At 45.6% G+C, this 20,672-nt stretch overlaps 1 long non-coding RNA gene across 1 annotated transcript; it reads left to right on the top strand.

Moving 5' to 3' along the window:
• The first annotated feature begins 1,426 nt into the window (after positions 1 to 1,426).
• Positions 1,427 to 8,406, top strand: LOC111527146. The gene is made up of 3 exons (XR_002726578.1): positions 1,427 to 1,489; positions 2,388 to 2,508; positions 8,128 to 8,406. It is a non-coding gene; the product is annotated as an uncharacterized LOC111527146 (long non-coding RNA).
• The last annotated feature ends 12,266 nt before the right edge of the window (positions 8,407 to 20,672 follow it).

Here is a 20,672-nt window from a genome sequence, read left to right as displayed (position 1 = left end):
GCCTGGCGTAGTGGCACACACCTGTAGCTCCAGCTATTCGGGAGGCTGAGGTAGGAGGAGGAAGATTGCTTGAGCCTGGGAAGTGGGGGTTGTAGTGAGCCAAGATCAAGCCTCTGCACTCCAGCCTGGGCAACAGAGGGAGACCCTGTGGGGAAAAAAAAAAAAGGATTTGTAAGGGTTGGAGGGGAGGGGGAAAGACGGAAAGACGGGGGAAAAGGCAACTGAAAGCCCTACTCCGGATATAGTCTTGTTACTCTTCACCAGGAACCCGTTTGAGGTAGGCCCTCAAGTTACAGATGGGGAAACTGCGGACCAGAGAGGTTAAAATACTTGTACAGAATCACACGGCTGGTCGATGGCAGAAGCAGGATTCAAACTGAGGCCACCCGAGACTTTTTGCACCAGGACCTGTTGGCCATGCTGTTGTCCCCTCATCCACCAAACAGCTGTGGAGTATTGACTCAAACGCCAGCCCCTGTCTGAGTCTCCAAGGGAGTTAAATGTCGGAAGGTACTTTAAGACACGTATTGTGTAGGTTTTGAGGGGGAAAAAACCTTCCTAACACAGTTTATTGAATACAGTTGATTGTACATCTTTAGGTCAGATAGAAACTTCTCAAGAGATACAAGCCTTTGCTTTCTAACATCGACTAACGAAGAAAATGTATGTCACTGAATGTGCAAACCTCTCAATCTCTTTCCTCTATGTCTCCCCTCAGGGTCAGGGTCAGGGTCAGGGTTAGGGTCTAGGATCAGGATTAGGGGTTAGGGGTTAGGGGTTAGGGTTCAGGCTTGGGTTCGCACTAGGGCCCGGTCTGGGTCCGGGTCAGCGTTTTGCATTTAGTGAGGGTTTGGAGTTTGGTTTTGGCTGGGTTAGGGTGGGTTAGGACTCCGGTCGTAGTGTTACGTTGGTGCGTGGGCATCCCTGCTGTAATTTCCTTTCTGGTTGTCACCGTGACCGTAACCCTAATTCTGGTTCCACTGCTCTCCCCTGTTCAGTTGTCAGGGCTCTTTTCAAGGCTGGCTCCGTTCGTTGCTCGGTCCTCCTACTTATCTCGCCTGTCCAATCGGCAGAGTCCTCCACCTTCTTGTTCCGCCCTCCTCTCCCTAACATCCAATAGCAGCCTTCTCCGCGGTCCTTGCTCCTACCACTCCTGTCTGTTGCCCAGTCATCAGGCTCTACCAATGCTCACTCCGCCCACTTCTCGCTCTTGTCCAGTTGGCAGGGTCTCCTCAGTGCTCGCCCCACCTACTTGATCCTGTCCAATTGCAGGATCTCAGTGCCAGCTCCGCCTGCTTCTCGCTCTTATCCACCCAGCAGGCTCTACCCAGTGCCCACCCTGCCCACTTCTCTTTCTTATCCAATGACAGGATCTCCTGGTGCTCACTCCGCCCACCAGCCAATCCGCGAGCTCTGCCAGTGCAATTGCATTCCTGTCCTTGGAGGAGGGAGCCCGGGGTCTCTCGGGGAAATGGAAACACTGGCTCGGGTGTGTGGCTCGTTTCCTTGCGACGCGGGCAGAAGAGCTCTTCTGCCGCGCAGTGGTTTTGTGGGGCAAAGGCCGCGCGGTTCCGCAGGCCCTGACCCTGCAGGGACTCGGGGGACCCCGGCCGCTTTGTACGGGTGGAGCGGGGGCCCGCCCGGCGGGACGTGTGTGCGGCTGCGCAAATGGCCCCGCCGGCACTGCGCGGGCCCGGGAGGGGGGCAGCCTGGGGAGGCAGCGGCTGCGGGTGCCGCCCACGCCGAGCGCTCTCTGTCTCTCCGAGTTTTTGCTCCGGACTCGTTCCTTCATCCAGGGCGCCGTGCACCGGGTGCCGTCGCTGCTGTCCGCTCAGAGGCTCGGCTGGGCTCCCTCCCTCTCTCTGTGGAATGAGCTGTCAGCGGCCTCCGTGCACACCTGTGCTCGAGGAATGGAAGCTGGGCTGGCTTCATGCCCCGGGAAAGGGATGTTTGGCACCACCAGCGATTGGCAGACCAGTTAGTTGCACACCTGCTTAGCTGTCAGTCTTATCTGAAGGACAAGTCCTCCTGCCTCCAAACAGCAAAACCTCCAGCGCGGCTGGAAGGCGCAGCTGTGGCTGCCCGTTTGCATTTCGAGGTCACTGTGTGGCAGGGCCAGGAGCTGAGCTGGAGACGAGGGCATCGTGTGGCCAGAGGAGGGTTCTGTGAGTATATTTGAGAGGTGTACCAAGCACCAGGTTTTGGGGTGTCTTGGTTGATAGTAATGGATTGTTGGTTCAGACCAAAGACATGCCAAGAAAGAAAGAATATTGGGATGGCCCCGTGGCAATAGCCTTTTCCAGCCAGCAGGGCTGCTCTTGCCTGCTGGGAAGGAGGCTGGGACCCGGGGCCTCACTAAGCCTCCCCTCCCATCTCATCACTTGCAGAGGGACCTGAGGAAAAGGGGCCTCCACAATCCCCAGAGACAATCCAAGGACCGTGGGAGCTGCTCTCCTCAGCCCCGGACTTTCCTGGAGCTGAGACAGTTTCAAAGCCACTGGCTGCCAGGTACTGTCATCCCATGGCCATGGGACCATCTCACGTGATCAGTTCCTCTCTCCTCAGATGAGACTGGAGCATGGCGTGGGTGCGGGGGTGCCAGGACCCCGACATGGGGACGAGATCAGACCCCAGGGAGGGGGAAGCCACCAGCAAGGAGCCCACGTCGGGGACCGGGGTCGGGGGCTTCCTGTGACCCCACACTGCTCCTGCAGCCGGACTCATCACCCGAGTTCATGTCTGCTTTGGAGAATGAGGGGACAGACTTAGAAGGAAACACATGCAGGCCTGACACCTAAAGACAAAGCCAGCTGTCCCTGTGGTTTATTTCCAGTATTTTGTCTGATTGCTTTTCACTGAGTCAGTGATAGCCAAAGTCTCTAGTTCCTAGTCCGTACCAGTGCTGTTTGGACTCCCCCTGCGCTCCCTGCTCTTCCTATGATGAAGTGAGAACTCGATGTAAGGACAGGAAAAGTGTAGCCTGGCCCGCTGTGGGGCAGAGTTCACATAGGGTCAGCCCATGGCATGTCTCGCCATCACGCCTTACTCACTTCTGCTCCTCCTTTTCCTTGTACTGTTATGACATCAGCGTCTCTCCTGACACCACCTGTGCCTGCTCATATTCAGGCCTGACACTGTCCAGGTGTGTGACCCTAGGCAGGTTCACAAACCTCTCACCTGTAAAATGGGGATGGTGCTAGGACCTGCCATGGGGTGGTTGCAAAGCTTAAGTGGGGGTGGTTAAGAAAAGCCTAGGAACACCAAGGAGCATCATTGAGCACAGTGAGTATTTGTGGAATATTAATTCTTAATTCTTTAATAGTTCCCTAATGAATTATTTACTTAATTGCTTTAGGATCAGTCATCATTTATTCACTCAACTGTTAGGCTCTTAACATTTTCGGTTAGGTTAGGGATAGCATAGGGTTAGGATTGTTAGGATTAGGGTGGGGATTAAAATTCTATATGAGATTTGGGTGGGGAAACAGAATCAAATCATATCAGTTCAATATTTTATATTAAGAGTTATAGAGGTGTTGAACTCATATTCCTCATAGAGGTGAAAAACTGTATGATGGTGAGAAGTTGTAGTTAGAAAGTTTATTTATTCTATAAATTTATCTTTGAGTGTTAAATCCCTTGCACAATAAGGACCCGTATTCATTAAACTGAAATGAAATATTCTGAGAACAGTGTGGTGTGACTAAGCTATTACCATACCAGCTCATTTAATCCTTACCAACTGATAACTCTGGTGCCCACATTTTACTCATGAGGAAACTGAGAATTAGAAAGTAAAATATCTTGCCTAGGCTCCCAGCTAGCAAGTGACCTATCCCAGGCTTGAGTCCAAAATTATCTACTGACAGATCTGAAGTCTTGGACTTTCAATTACTATTCCTATCCAAGTCTATCATTTCGGATGTATTGCCTGGGTGACAGGGTGAGACCCTGTCTCAAACAAAAAAACAAACCCAAAAAGTTGGCTTGTGAAAAGGAGGAAAACTAGTTTTATGTGGTGTCATCAAGAAGTGGGAAAGGAAAATGTCTTGATCATAGAGCATGATCTGATACTTTAAAAGTTGCTGAGAGGTCAAATAATGAAGGCAGATGAGGCCTTTTGAGCTTACTGGTGACCTTCCTGTGAGCAATTTCACTGTTGGAGTGAGGTGAAGCCATGTTGGTGTTCAATTACTCACGTGATTGTGTATTTAGAAAACCCCATTGTCTCAGCCTAAAAACTCCTTAAGCTGATAAGCATCTTCAGCAAAGTCTCAGGATACAAAATCAATGTGCAAAATCACAACCATTCGTATACATCAATAGACAAACCAAGAGCCAAGTTATGAATGAGCTCCGATTCACAATTGCTACAAAGGGAATAAAATACCTAGGAATACAACTTACAAGGGATGTCAAGGACCTCTTCCAGGAGAACTACAAACCACTGTTCAAGGAAATAAGAGAGGACACGAAACAATGGAAAGCCATTTCATGCTCATGGATAGAAAGAATCAATATCATGAAAATGGCCATATTGCCCAAAGCAATTTATAGATTTAGTGATATTCCCATCAAGCTTCCAGTGACTTTCTTCACAGAATTAGAAAAAGCGACTTTAAATTTCATATAGAACCAAAAAAGAGCCCGTGTAGACAAGGCTACCCTAGGCCAAAAGAACAAAGCTGGAGGCATCACGCTACCCAACTTCAAACTATACTACAAGGCTACAGTAACCAAAACAGCATGGTACTGATACCAAAACAGATATCTAGACTAATGAAACAGAACAGAGATCTCAGAAATAACACCATACATCTACAACCATCTGATCTTTTACAAACCTGACAAAAACAAGCAATGGAGAAAGGGTTCCCTCTTTAATAAGTGGTGCTGGGGAAACTGGCTAGCTATATTCAGAAAGCAGAAACTAGACCCCTTTCTCACACCTTATGCAAAAATTAATTCAAGATGGATTAAAGAGGTAAATGTAAAACCCAAAACCATAAAAACCCTAGAAGAAAACCTAGGCAATACCATTGAGGACATAGGCATGGGCAAAGACTTCATGACTACAACACCAAAAGAATTGCAACAAAAGCCAAAATTGACAAATGTGATCTAATCAAACTAAAGAGCTTCAGCACAGCAAAATAAACTATCATCAGCATGAACAGGCAACTTACAAAATGGGAGAAAATTTTTGGAAGCTACCCATCTGACAAAGGTCTAATATCCAGAATCTACAAGGAACCTAAATTTATAAGAAAAACAACCCCATCAAAAAGGGGGCATATCGCATCAAAAAGGGGGCAAAGGATATGAACAGACACTTCTCAAAATAAAACATTTATGCGACCAACAGACACATGAAAAAAAGCTTGTCTCTGGTCACTAGAGAAATGCAAATCAAAACCACAATGAGATACCATCTCACACCAGTTAGAATGGTGATTATTAAAAAGCCAGGAAACAACAGATGCTGGTGAGGCTGTGGAGAAATGGGAATGCTTCCACACTGTTGGTGGGAATATAAATTAGTTCAACCATTATGGAAGTTAGTGTAGCGTTTGACCCAGCAACCCGATTACTGAGTATATACCCAAAAGATTATAAGTCATTGTACTATGAAGACACATGCACATGCGTGTTTATTGCAGCACTATTTACACTTGCAAAGATTTGGAACCAAACCAAATGTCCATTAATGATAGACTGGATAAAGGAAATGTGGCACATATACACCATGGAATAATATGCAGCCATAAAAAAGAATGAGTTCATGTCCTTTGCAGGGACATGGATGAAGCTGGAAACCATCATTCTCAGCAAACTGGCACAGGAACAGAAAACCAAACACCACATGTTCCCACTCATAAGTGGGAATTGAGCAATGAGAACATATGCACACTGGGAAGGGAACATCACACACCGGGTCCTGTTGAGGGGTTGGGGGCAAGGGGAAGGAGAGCATTAGGACACATAACTAATGCATGTGGGATTTAAAATCTAGATGACAGGGTGATGGGTGCAGCAAAACACCATGGCACATGTATACGTATGTAACAAACCTGCACGTTCTGCACATGTATCCCAGAGCTTAAAGTAAAAAAAAAAAAAAAAAAAAAAAAGAAAAGACATATTAAATGCTGGAAAAAATTGCATAAAGCTTTGAAAAATTCAGGAAAGAAAAGTTTTTATTTATGAGAAATTATTTTTTAAATGACTGAAAACAGCCAAATCTGAGGAAATACATGAGGGTCAGTGACCTTGAAGAAGGATGCACTCAGAGGACGAACATTATAGTCAATCATTGAAACACAATGACAAAGAATTTTGAAAGCAGCAAGAGAGAAGCAACGCATCAGTAAGAGTAACAGCTGGTTTCTCCTCAGAAACTGTGGAGGTCAGAAGGCAGTGTGATGACATATTTAAAGTCCTCAAAGGAAAAGAAAAACAAATGGTCAACCATGAATTCTATATTTTGCAAAGCTACCTTTCAAGAATGAAGAAGAAATTAAGAAATTTCCAGATAAACAAAAGCTGAGGGAGTTCATTACCAGTAGGCCTGCTTGTCAAGCACTGCTAAAGGGGCTCCTTCGAGCTGAAATTAAAGAACATTAGACAGTAAGTTGAAGCTGTAGTTAAAAAAATAACAATAGCAGAGGTAACTTTATAGGTAAATATAAAAGCCAGAATTATTACATTTGGGGTTTGGCTTATAACTTCTCTCTTTTTCTAATATCTAATATGCATAAAACAATAATAATAAATCTATGTTACTGAGCATATAATGAGTTAAGATGCAATCTGTGACAATAGTAACATAAAGGGGGAGGGACAGAGATGTATAGTATAGAGCACAATTTTATGTGCTGCGGAAACGAAGTTGGCATTATTCAAATTAGACTTATCAGTTTCAAATGTTAATTGCAATGCCCAAGGTTACAACTTACGTAAAAAAAATACAGCAAAAGAAAGAAGGATATCAAAATGTTACACTAGAAAAAGTTAGACTAAAAGGGAGTAATGGGGGAATTAAGTAGCATAAAGCTTGTAGGACATATAAGAAAAAACAGTTAAATGACAAAAGTAAATTTTTCTTTGTCAATAATCACATTAAATGCAAATGGATTAAACTCAGTAGCAGAGATTGGGAGCTCAGATTAAAGAGAGCACATCCATCTATAATTATATGCTACCTGAAAAGCCTCACTTTAGCTATAAGGTCATAAGGAGGCTAAAAGTGTAATTATGGAAAAAGTTATTCCATGAAAATGTTAATCAAATGAGAACTAAGGTGACTTTATTGGCATGCAAAATAGACTTTAAATTTTTAAAAGTTCATGATATTAAAAACTTCTATTTTGCAAGAAGATATAACTATAGTAAAACTATACATAACTAACAACAGAGCCCCAAAATATATGCAGCAAAAATGGACAGCAGTGAAGGGAGATATAGACGGTTAAACAATAATTGTTGAAGACTTCAATACTCTACTTTCAGTAATAAATATGACAACACAACAAAAGATCAGTAAGGAAATAGAGAACTTGGTCAGCACTATATACCAAATAGACCTCACAGACACACACAGAACAGCAGAATACACATTCTTCTGAATGGCACGTGGAATGTTCTCCAGGATATTATGTTATCCATATGTTAGGCTATAAAATAAGTCCTAATACATTTTAAAAGATTGAAATATTTCCAGATATATATTTTTTATCATAATGGAATGAAAGTAGAAATCAACAAAAGAAGAAAAGCTGCAAAAATCATATGTGATAAATAATACATTCTTAAATGTGACTCAAGGAAAAATATTACAAAGTTAGAAAATAAATGGTGAAAAGCAAAAATGAATATATAACACACCATAACGTATGAGTGTTCAGCACATTTATAATCATAAACGTCTACCTCAAGAAAGAACACAGATATTAAGTCAGAACCGTAATTTTCCATATAAGGAATTCTAAACATTACAGTACACTAAAGCCAAACCTAGCAGAAGAAAGGTAATAACGATTAGAGCATTAAGGTTTTTGTATCCGTTTAAATGCTGAAAGGACAACGCGAGGCGGTGTGCACAAACATGCTGCTTGCTGTTTTTTTTAGACGGAGTCTCAGAGTCTCACTCTGTCGCCAAGGCTGGAGTGCAAAGGTGCAATGTCGGTTCACCACAACTTCTGACTCCCAAGGGCAAACAATCTCCTGCGTCAACGTCCTGAACAGCAGGGACTACAGGTGCCTTCCCCCACGCCCGGTAATTTTTTGTATTTTTAGTAGAAAGGGGTTAGGGTTAGGTGTTAGCAGTTAGGGTCTGGGTTAGGATTGAGGGTGAAGGCTAGGGTTCAGGGTTGGGGGTTAGCAGTTCAGGTCAAGGTTAGGGCTAAGGGTCAGGGTCTGTGGTCAGCCTTAGGTTTTAGGGTTGGGTGTCAGGGTTTGGGGTCAGGGTTAGGCTTTAGGGTTGGGGGTTAGCGGTTAGGGTTAGAGGGTTAGGATTAGAGGGTTAAAGTTAGGGGATTAGAGTTAGGGTTTTAGGGTTAGGGTTTTAGTGTTAGGGTTAGGGTTTCGGGTTAGGGCTAGGGTTAGGGTTCGGGCTAGGGCTAGGGCTGGGCTTTGGGTTCGGGCTAGGGCTAGGGCTAGGTAGAATAATAGAATACCATTGTTAATTATGGAGAATTATTTTAAGTACTTGATTATGCACGCTTAATATTAATTATGAATATTAATTCGTTTAACAATACTATTAGTCCCTAATACTAACATTATTTTCTTGCCAACATCACTTTGTATTGATTTAAGTAACATTAATTGCGGATATCATTATTTGAATATTAATGGTGATATTAATATTAATTACCATTGCAAATCGTTACTATTTTTTACCACTATCAAGTTTTACGAAGTTTATTGTGGTCATTAATATCGATTATTAGTATTAATATTTATTATATTTATTAATATTTATAATTAATAGACTTGTTCCTGCTATCCACCGGGGAGAGGATGATATTACTTTAAATATCACAAAAGGTGTACACGCACCCAGTGATATTGCTTCGAATTTCTGTGCTAGAGAGGAGGATGTGACAAGCAATATTGCTGAGAGTAGACACATTCCTGGGATACTGTAATTAATATTCAGGGGGAAGAGTATGATATGACTCCCAATACAGGCGATCGGGGGCCCCCAGCCGCCGGGGGGTGTGGCGTGGCGGCTGCTGGGGGCGCCATCAGCTTGGGACTAGTAGCTGATGAAAAACGGGAAGTTTCATTTCCGGCTTCCATTTAAACGTTCATATTGGGCCATAAAAGCAGATGAATTAAATATGCCATTATCCTGAATATATATATTTATATTTTCTTTTATATATATATAGAGAGAGAGAGAAAGAGAGAGAGAGACAGAGTCAAGCTCTGTCACCCAGGCTGGAGAGCGCTTGCAGGATCTCAAGTCACTGCAACCTCCGCCTCCAGGTTCCATCGATTCTCCTGCCTCAGCCTCCTGAGTGGCTGGGACTATAGGTGCGCACCACCACATCCCGCTAAATTTTGTATTTTTAGTAGAGACAGAGTTTTACCATGTTGGTCAGGCTAGTCTCAATCTCCTGAGCTCGTGATCCACCCGCCGTGGCCTCCCGAAGTGCTAGGATTACAGGCGTGAGCCACCACATCTGGCCTATCCTGCATATTTAAAATTAATTGAGCTTAATAAAAACAGAGCAGAGAGAGAGAAATAGCGGCCCGCCCAGCAGCTCTGAAGCTATCTCATGTAAGGTTTATTGGGGAATCCTGACCCAAGTCCAGTCTCCAAGCTCTAGACATTTCACCAACAAAACAGGAAGCCAACACATTCTGGATCTTCTTTCCAAGATAAAATCTACCATTTGTAATTTTTTTTGAGAGACAACGGAAGTTGAAAAGTAATTGCTGAGAAAGGAGGAACTTTTCTAGAAAAACTTAAATCCAAAAGGCTATGGGATAGTAATGAGAAGTGGAGGAGAACCAAAAAGGCATGGAAAATAAAATCAGGAGGCAAAACACGTTTTAGAGCAGCCAAGTGTGGGGAGTTGGAAAGTGAAGCTTTGAGTAGAAACCAGAGTTACAAAATTTCAGAGCTGGAAGGAGCCTTATAAGGAAGCAGAATTGGGCCGAGGACTAAATATTTGTCAAAAATCACACAGGCAATTAGTGGCAGACAGGAAAGGACCTTCATTTTTATGCAACCTCTGCCTCCTGGGTTCAAGAGATTCTCCTGCCTCAGCCTCTTGAGTAGCTGGGATTACAGGCACATGCCACCACTCCCGGCTACTTTTTGTCTTTTTAGTAGAGACGGGATTTCACCATGTTGGTCAGGCTGGTCTCAAACTCCTGACCTCCTGATCCGCCTGCTTCAGCCTCCCAAAGTGCTAGGATTACCAGCGTGAGCCACTGTGCCCCGCCCGTTGTAATGGGTTCTATTTTGATTAATAAAGATGTGTTGCAGCCTAGTTATAAAAATTTAAAATTCATGTCCAAAACCACAATTACTTTGGCACCAACCTAATAACATAAGAATTAAAAGAGATCTTTATATTAGAGAGCCCATGGATGAAGAAATAATAAAGAATATTACAGTCTTCATAACTCACAAACTTGGTAACTTAGACCAACTGGATGAATTAAAAGACACAATCTATTAAGACTAAAACACAGGAGAAATACGTCATCTAAATATATTTATATCTATTAATAAAATGGAATCAATACCTAATAACCTTACAGAAAACTTACGTATTCCAAAAATCTGACATTCTGTCACGTTATTCTAACTGGTGGAATTCGGGGATTTCCATTTTGATAAGAACATAGGTGAATTGCACACATTTAGTTTTAGTGCTCATTGGTCAGGAAACCTATGTCCACTATAGGATACTGCAGAGCAATGCGTTATGGAGAATTTAGGCAAGATAATATGATTTTCAGAGTTAAAGGAAGACAACCTGTTTTATGTACAGTCATTCCTCATAATATCACAGGGGATACCATATTTACACTTTGGGGTATCCCCAGGGATGATTCTTATTTGAGCCACATGTGAATTTCAGACACGGAGGCTTCCCAACTTTGGTGGCTTTCAACACATGTGGAAGTTAATCACAACCTATTCTGTGGAGGCATAAAATTCAATGAGCACTCACTTAACCCTTTATTTTAAATATTATTTTTGTAAACTTTGCATTTCCAATTAGGTGAAATTTTAAACCTGTTTCAGTTCTTATCCACTTTTTTTTTTTTTTTTTCCTGAGACAGAGTCTTGCCCTGTCACCCAGGCTGGAGTGCAGTGGCATGGTCTTGACTCACTGCAACCTCCGCCTCCCAGGTTCAAGCAATTCTCCTGCCTCACCTTCCCAAAGTGCTCAGATTACAGGCCTGAGCCACCGCGCCCAGCCTCTCCACATTTTTTAGGCAGAGGGGAGTGAGGGTTGCTTTAAGTTTTCAGGGACTCCCATGTACCCAACCCATTTGTGTCAATTTCTTCCTTCAGAGTTTTCAAATCAGCATCACCATTGTTAAAGGCCTCCCACATGGTAATAATTGTGCTACAGGGTTTTATGAACACGAAGTTTATGTTTGATTGAATTAACCTCCTTGCTGTGGCATAAGGGGGCCATAAGTGTTTTCACCAATTATGAGGCGGGTTCACTGTGCAATGGTTACCAACATTTCTGAGTACAATGAGACCAAACACATTCATACATAAATTCCAGGAAGTGAATTTATTACTTACAAACAGCAAACTGAAGACAATGCAATGGCAGTCTGGGATTCAACATGAACCGCTACTGCAAGATCAGGAAAGCTACCCAGAGCAGATGGATGGAGTTTTGACTGTAAATGCTTCACTTGCAGTACAACTGAGGGACCCCAGAAAGGAACCCACCTTGGGTTTTCTCACACGATGTGGTTTGCTGAACACAAGCATTAAAGGACATTCTGTTTCGAGCAGGGACTCTAACAGAGCCTGGGCTGTTCTGACCAATGTCACCTGATTATCAGGATATTGCATTCCCAGTATATCATACAGTTATCTTGAGAACTACCAGTAAGAAAGGGAGGAAAATGGCCCTGTACCCTTAAAACTAAAGGATCAGGATATTTGTTGTGACAGAGACACAGACAGTAGCGACAGAGTGTTCTTGTGAGCCATCTACTAGTTCTCTTGACCGCAGCGTGGCACCTGACCTCTTTTCTCTTTCCTTTCAATGGAAACTCTTTCAGAATATTTTGAATATTTTGAGTTTCTACATCTAAAGAGTTGAGGCACATGATCGCTGGCAGTGTAGACTCTCTGCATGGTTACAGGAAAGAGTTCAGGAGCCCATCAACCCATATTGATGGAGACCACCTCATCCTCCAGAGAGTGCCACTCCATCTTCCTGGGGTTAGCTCCACATGCAGTGAGGCCATTATGTCTAAGGCCGGCAAGACTTGAGTCCGAAGATTCGACTTTTGGCATGCTGTTAAGCAGCAGTGATAAGAAAATCCCACACATTGGCTAAGTGTAACTTGTTTAACATTTCATACATTTTTTTCAAGCCCTGCACCATAATTAATTTGCATCAGGCTTTCCAAATTAGAAAAGATTCACTTATAGAATTTCTTTCCAGTGGGAGATTTCACATGACTTTTCAAGTGAATGTTAAAACTGAAAATATTCTTGCAGTTTCTAAACTATTAGAGTTTTCATCCTGTGTACGTCCTTGTATTTACAAGGTCCAGTCAGCTACAGTGTGCATTTTCATATGTCCTTGAGTGGGTATGAGAGAAATGAAACATTCCCACGTTCTGGACATTCATAGGGTTTTTCTCAGGAACGAGCTGATGTCATCCAAAGGAACTAACACAACTGAAGGCCTTACCACAAATTTAAATTCAAAAGGCTTTTCTCCAGTCTGAGGCCTCCCAAATTTTCACAAACAGGAAAATCTGAAGGCTTGACCACATTTGCTACATTCTTTAGGTTTCTCTGCAGTGTGAGCTCTTTCATGTTTATGAGGGAATGGGAAAGAGTAAATGTTTTACCACATTTCTTACATTCAAGGGGCTTTATTTATTTATTTGTTTTTGAGATGGAGTCTCACTCTGTCCCAGGCTGGAGTGCAGTGGCACAATCTCGACTCACTGCAACCTCTGCCTCCTGGGTTCAAGTGATTCTCCTGCCTCAGCCTCCTGAGTAGCTGGGACTACAACCATATGCTATGTTACCTAAGGCCTAAGGCACAACCTATGTTACCTAAGGCCCCGCCCTCTCTGCACAGCTCGCTCCCCATTGGCCGGGGGTGCGGGCCGTGGGCGCCCGGCTCCGCTGGGGGCGGGGCGGCGGGCGGCTGGGGTGGGCGGCGGGCCGCGGGCGGGGCCCTGTACACCTGCGTGGTGTGTGGCCCGGCCTCAGCCCAGCGCCAGCTGCAGCTCCTTGATCCGAGTCGGAACCTGAGCCGGGAACACCGGCTGAAGCGGCGGCCGCGGCGGCCCCGCCCCGCTCCCTTGTTGAGGCTACCGCGTCTCTGTGGCTGCTCAGCTGCGCTCTAGTCGGCCCAGGCGCCGCAGTGAGAAGCTAGCGCTGGGAGGCGAAGGCCGGAGGTGAGACTGGGCGACGGGGTCTCCGGACGGGGTGGGGGGGTCTCTGCGCCGGGCGTGGCGGCTCAGAGCTGGGCTCCGCAGGGTCCGGGGTCGGGAACCCGGGTCCCTGCGCCTGGGCTTTGTCTCCGCCTCGGGTGGCACCGGGAGCTCCGCGTCTGCTGCGATACCGCGTGGGTCAGCGCGGGGGTTCCCGGGCGCCCTGCGGGTGTGGGCCGGTCCCCACTGCTCCCCGGCTCCCGGCGTCTGCCGCGGAGGGGACTGCATGGACCCGGGCGCTGGCTTCTGCCTGGTCCTCCGTGGCCTGGCTGGTTCCCGCCTGCGGCAGAGTGGGCCCTGCATGGACCCACTCATGGAACGGTGTCCGGGTCACCGCGTGTGGAGACTCCAACGCCCTCCCCGCCCTCCCTCGCAGTGAGACTGCTTCGCCAGACTCACCGAGGGGACTGCGCGGACCCTCAGACGAGGGAGTCCGTGACTCTGGGTGGGGGCTCTTTCCTGGCCCCGCATGATGGCTTCCTGAGTGTTTTGTCACTTACCTAGGTGGCTGCGTGGACCCGCGCGCGTGGGTCCTGGCTGCCCTGCTTGTGGGGCTGTGCGCTGCCCCGTGACTCGTCTGGGTCGACCCCGCCTGGGACACGCGTGTAGTGGGGGTCTGTGCGCGGGGTGCGCGGTTGCTGGGGGCGCACTGCCCCCGCCCGGTGATTTATCCTCTGACTTGCTGGGCGGGAGAAAGCGAAAGGCGTGGGCCCGGAGCTGTCCGCAGCGACCTCACCGACCTCTGCCCAGGCCAGCAGGTCCCGGGGGGCGAGGGGCTGTCACCGCGCGTCCCACCTCCCCACTTCCTGCTCTGGCCTTTGGCTGGGCTCTGATTGGTGGGAGCAGGGCCCTTCTGCCTGGCGTGTCTTGATTTCTTCCGTTAGTAATGGGAAGAAAAAAAAAATCTGGAAAGCCAGATTGAACGTTGTAGCTCTCAGCGCCTGGAGAGTGGAAGAAACTCTCCCAAGAATTTGGCGGGCTGAAAATGCGTTTCACGCAGGAGCATCCACACCCACGGAATGAGGCCAAGGCAGTTACAGTTAGAGGTCAGATTTATGAGGGGGCAGCCAGGGTGAGGTCCATAGGTGGGGAGACTCCGACCTCAGCTTGATGGGGAGACCTGATGCTGCCCCTCAGAGGCCTATTTCTCAGCCACCAGAGAAAGTGGAATCACTCCTTAGTGAATGCTTTCATCAAACTTTTGAAAAACCTGTAATGTCCCGGGAAGCAAAATCGAACTGGACAGTTTTTCCCTTTTAAGAGTGTTAAACTTCCCGGAGACAAACAGCAGAAGGCTCAAGGAGTCCAAATACTCAACCTGAAGTTCTTTCTGAACAAGTGATGGTGTATAAGTAACAGACATACGAGACAAAACTGAACTAATCACCGCAGCTGTGGCTCCTAGCCCTGTAGCATGTCATGCAGGCCCTTTTGCCTTCTCTGCCCTCCGCTGTCCCAGACCCCAAGGCTACAGCCCACTTCCAGTCATCAGCTCCTGCCGACCCATTGCTATGAACTCTGTTTCGGTGGCTCCCTTCTCTCTGAAGTTTTGCTTGTTCTCCTGAAGTCCTGGTCTTTAAGAGCTTATGACCTGCAGGGACAGATTGGCTTTGGGCAGTACATAGTTAACTATAGCACAGCTTGAAAAATACTCTGATGGAGGTGGGCAGGCAGTTTGTACATGCGGGTAAGTGCGAGGTCCTTTTTCAATACCATGAATTCAAGTACTCATGCTATTTAAAATCTGCAATTCTTTGACTCTCCAGAGAGTTTTTAGATTAATTTTTTTTTCTATTACTTCCTAGTGTTTGTTGCATAGTTCAGAGTACTTGATTAAAACTTACCAGGTAGGCTGGGTGCGGTGGCTCACGCCTGTAATTGGAGGACTTTGGGATGCCTAGGCAGGCGGATCACTTAAGGTCAGGAGTTCGAGACCAACCTGGCCAACATGGTGAAACCCTGTCTCTACTAAAAATAGAAAAATTAGTTGGGCGTGGTGGTGGGCTCCTGTAATCGCAGCTACTCAGGGGACTGAGGCAGGAGAATAGTTTGAACCCAGGAGGCGGAGGTTACAGTGAGTGAAATGGCTCCACTGCACTCCAGCCTGGGCCATACAGTGAGACTTCCTCTCAAAACAAAAACAGAAACAATGTACTGGGTCTACCTCCGGCTCTGGAATTTTCCTGGAAGGTCTTCTCTTCTGGGCTTCATTTTTCTCACTTTTGAGGATCGTAAATGACATAATTTCCAAGAATTTTTGCCCTACACCTTTAATTCTTTCAAGCAAATATAGCAGAGAAAAATTCTCTTCCCCGCAATGGTGTAAGGACGTCTCTCACAGAAGGGGACACTTGGGTATGGAGAAGACACAGGGTGTGTGTGTGTGTGTGTGTGTGTGTGTGTGTGTGTATATATATATATATATATGTATTTTTTTGTTTGTTTTTTTGGAGTCGGAGTTTTGCTCTGTTGACCAGGCTGGAGCGCAGTGGCAGGATCTCCGCTCACTGCAAGCTCCGCCTCCTGGGTTCACTCCATTCTCCTCCCTCAGCCTTCCAAGCAGCTGGGACTATAGGTGCCTGCCACCACGCTCGGCCAATTTTTTGTATTTTTAGTAGAAACAGGATTTCACTGTGCTAGCCAGGATGGTCTCCATCTCCTGACTTCGTGATCTGCCCTCCTCGGCCTTCCAGAGTGCTGGAGATTACAGGTGTGAGCCACTGTGCCTGGCTGACAGAGGATATATTTTTGAGCTCTACATTTCAGAGTTCTTTTCTCTAGCCCTGGCCTGGGTCCCAAACAGGGAACTTAATTCACTCTATCACTGAAGTATACTCTTGCTTTGATGCCATTGGTATGTTGTCCTAGAGATTTGCCGTAGCTGCCAGGAGCGTTTCATAGTTAAGAACTGATGCAACCTCTCTTTTGTCAGTTTATGAGTCTATAAACCATCTTGTTTCCTTTAGTATTATCTCCCTGGAACTGGAAGGTCAGAGATGAAGTTTTCTTAGATTCTAAGTCTCAGTCTTTGGTATCTACCTTTGTCTGTCTCCCATGTCACCTACTGTTTTTTTTTTCCCACCTGTTTTTCATTTTAATGTTTTTATTGGATAGATGTCTATTATTGCAGGCTACCTCAAAACATTTTTGCATGTTGACAGGACATAAGTATGAATAACATGTAAAAGATAACTTACTCTAGTTCTTTGGAACAGAGGATTTGGTTTCGATATGTGGCCCTATTAAAGCTTTTGTTAAGTCCAAGTACTTTGTGAACTTCAGTTCCCTCACCTGTAAAATGGAGTTAGTTGTTAGTAATACCTGTTCTGCCTAACTCAGGAGATTGTTTTGAGGATGAAATGATATAATGAATGTAATGGAATTTTGTAAATTTTAAATGAAATCTTGTATTACCTAAGATTTTTTTTTTTAAATGCCGTATTAAGAATGGAATGAATCTGGGTTTTCCTTTGAAATCCCAAATGTTTAATGTACAGAGAAGTTTTAATGTGTCTGGTGGGGAGCTTCATTAGGATTGTTTTGTATCTTTAATTGGCCAGTGTTGTTTTATATTTTAGCATTTTTGGGGACCATCAAAATTTGTGTTTCAGTTATCATTAATATTTTACAAAGTTATAGAATGTGCATGATTTAGTCTTTAACAATCTCTTCAGTTATTTACATTCCCATGTAAAAAATGAAGTAATGAAGGTCTATGTAAATAACATTCCCATGCTTTAATGAAGCATAATTTCTTGACATTGCAGTTTCTAAGTGCCCTGTCTTGAGGTTGGGAAAGCTAAAGGACAGTTAAAGGGCAGTCAGAGGTCAAGGTCAGCAAAGCATCACCTTTGACATTTGAAATCCAGCAGCAGGTATCACAGTGAGCCCCATTCCAGCATCCAGGAAGTTTCTCTGCCCTGCCTCTCCTCCAGCCACCTGAGAATCTGTGTCTGCGGTGTTGGTCCTGCTTTCCTGTCTCTCCTCTGCCTTTTCTTTCTCTTCACCAACTTGTACCGAGTGCCTCTGATGTCCCAGACAGTGGCAGTGGGAGTACAAAGGCTAATAAACCCGGCCCTGGTCCTCAGAGAACTTATATTTTCTGTGCAGATATTAAGTTCTACTGTCATATATAGTGTTGACAAACATTGATACAGATTTCCTGTGAAGTGCAGAAGCACCGTCGTAGAGGCAGAGATGCAGAGGCAGCACTGGTGACTCACACATGGAGAGCTGGAGTTCTTGGTCTAGTGGGATAAACTGACCTGGACATCATTTCAGTGCAGCGGAGTGAGTGCTGGGATGGGCTCCCTCGGGGCATCTGGGGCTGGGTTTGTCTGGTGTTTAGTCTCCTGCCTGGTACTTAGAGTTTATCAGTAAGATGAGTATTGGGAGGTTTCTAAGTGAAAGGAAAGGCAATCACTTACCTGAAACCTGAAATTTGTAGGTGTTCTGGGCCATTTATAATTCACTGAATGTTTTGTCAGAGCAAGTCTATCATCTCTTTTGGATGGAGTGTGGCCAGCCCTGCCTTGCGATGTAAGGAAATCGGGAAACGCTTGTCAGGTGACAACCCCGTGCCAGACACTCTTCTAGGGGTTTCCACGTAAATCACTGTATTCATTTCTGTTGCTGCTTTACCACATTTCCACATATTTCGTGGCTTAAAACAATTGAAATTGTATCATCTCACAGTTCTGTAGGGCAGAAGTCTGACGTGGGTGTCACTGGGCAAAAATCACCATGTGCTCTGGGCTGCATTCCTCATTGGAGAATTGTTTCCAAGTGCTTTTGGCCAAATATGGTTCCTTGTGGTTGCAGGACTGAGGTGTCTGTTCCCTTGCTGGCCATCTGTTGGGGGCTGCCCTCAGCTCCTGAGGCCTCTATCTGGTCTTTGCACGTGGTCCCATCAGCTCAGGACTAGCTGGGCCAGGGAACTGGTCAGGCTCTCCAGTTCCCCTGTGTGCATTTCTCTTCTTCCACCTGGAGAAAGTCCTATGCCCTATTTTAAAATATTTTTTTTGAGATGGAGTCTCGCACTGCTGGCCAGGCTGGAGTGCAGTGGCATGATCTCAGCTTGCTCCAACCTCTGCCTCCCGGGTTCAAGTGATTCTCCTGCTTCAGCCTCCTGAGTAGCTGAGACTACAGGTGCCCGCGACGATGCCTGACTAATTTTTGTATAAAATGGGGTTTCACCATTTTAACCAGGGTAGTCTCCATCTCTTGATCTCGTGATCCACCTGCCTTAGCCTCTCAAAGTGCAGAGATTACAGGCGTGAGCCACCTCGCCTGGACAGTTCTATGCTTTTAGGGGCTCATGGGATTAGATTGGACCTCCCTGGATAGCCCAGGATACTTCCCCTAAGGCCTGTAGCAAAGCCCTTTTGCTGCGTGACATAGTCACAGGTCTCGGGGGTTGGAATCTCCCACCACAGTTACCGATCCACTTACTACAGCAGCCTGGGAGGTGCTTTTCATTGCCCCTGGTTAACAGATACATTTTATTTATTTTTATTTTTTTGCAAATTGGCAGGAACATGAAGATCCTTCTTTTTTTTTCTTTTTTGAGATGGAGTCTCATTCTGTTGCCTGGGCTGGAATGCAGTGGTGCGATCTTGGCTCACCACAACTTCCACCTCCCGGGTTCAAGCAGTTCTCCTGCCTCAGCCTCCTGAGTGGCTAGGACTACAGGCACGTGCCACCAAGCCCGGCTAATTTTTGTATTTTTAGTACAGACGGGGTTTCAGTATGTTGACCAGACTGGTCACAAACTCCTGACCTCGTGATCCACCCACCTTGGCCACCCAAAGTGATAGGATTACAGGCATGACCACCACACCCAGCCATGAAGATCCTTCTTAAATGAAGAAACCGTTCCTCTGACTTGATGTGAGGCTGTTGGTGAGACTGATAGCAGTGGAGACAGGTCCATCAGAAATGGAGCTAAACTTTGTGTTTTGGAGTATTTTGATGGCCTGCCCTGATTATGTAAGTTTTGCTAAGAGGTCATTAGAGTAATTCCTCTACTGGAAGAAACACCCATATGGGGAATTTGGGACCTTGCCTTTTCAAGTTTTACACAAAGGACTCTCCATGGGTGAAAAGTACATGATTCCAGGTCCATTTCTAGAATGGAAACAGCTGCATCAACCCAACAGCGATTCACATTCCTGAGTTTGAGAGAATCCGATTGTTTCAAGGCTGAAGCCAAAAGCCCAATAAACAATGTTTGTACCTTTTTTCATAGTTAGGAATTAGGTGCATCCTGTGGTCAAGAAAATAACTGATGGTGGTCACCAAGTAGTTTAAAACCAAGCAGGACCTCATTTTATCATGTGGGTGTTTTTGATTTTTTAAATGAAGTTTTTATTTTCCTGTGCAATAAATGACAAGCTCTGACTTGAAATACATTTCCTTTAATAAACCAGAATCTAGGGCCAGGCGCGGTCGCTCACACCTGTAATCCCAGACTTTGGGAGGCCGAGGAGGGCAGATCATGAGGTCAGGATATTGAGACCAACCTGGCTATAGTGAAACCCTGCCTCTACTAAAAATGCAAAAAATCAGCCGGGCATGGTGGCAGGCGCCTGTAGTCCCAGCTACTCGGGAGGCTGAGGCAGGAGAATGGCATGAACCCGGGAGGCAGAGCTTGCAGTGAGATTGCAAGAAAAAAATAAAGAAATCAGAATCTATAATCCTAAGGTTTTTTTTTTTTTTTTTTTTTTTGAGACAGAGTCCTGCTCTGTCGCCCAGGCTGGAGTGTAGTGGCTGGATCTCAGCTCACTGCAAGCTCCGCCTCCCGGGTTTATGCCATTCTCCTGCCTCAGCCTCCTGAGCAGCTATGACCACAGGAGCCCGCCACCTCGCTTGGCTAGTTTTTTGTATTTTTTAGTAGAGACGGGGTTTCACCATGTTAGCCAGGATGGTCTCGATCTCCTGACTTCGCGATCCGCCCGTCTCGGCTTCCCAAAGTGCTGGGATTACAGGCTTGAGCCACC

Source organism: Piliocolobus tephrosceles, chromosome 16, assembly GCF_002776525.5.
Source record: "Piliocolobus tephrosceles isolate RC106 chromosome 16, ASM277652v3, whole genome shotgun sequence".
NCBI classification, from domain to species: domain Eukaryota; kingdom Metazoa; phylum Chordata; class Mammalia; order Primates; family Cercopithecidae; genus Piliocolobus; species Piliocolobus tephrosceles.
The sequence above is the reverse complement of the archived record's forward strand: the minus strand, read 5'-3'. Positions and strand labels throughout refer to the sequence as shown.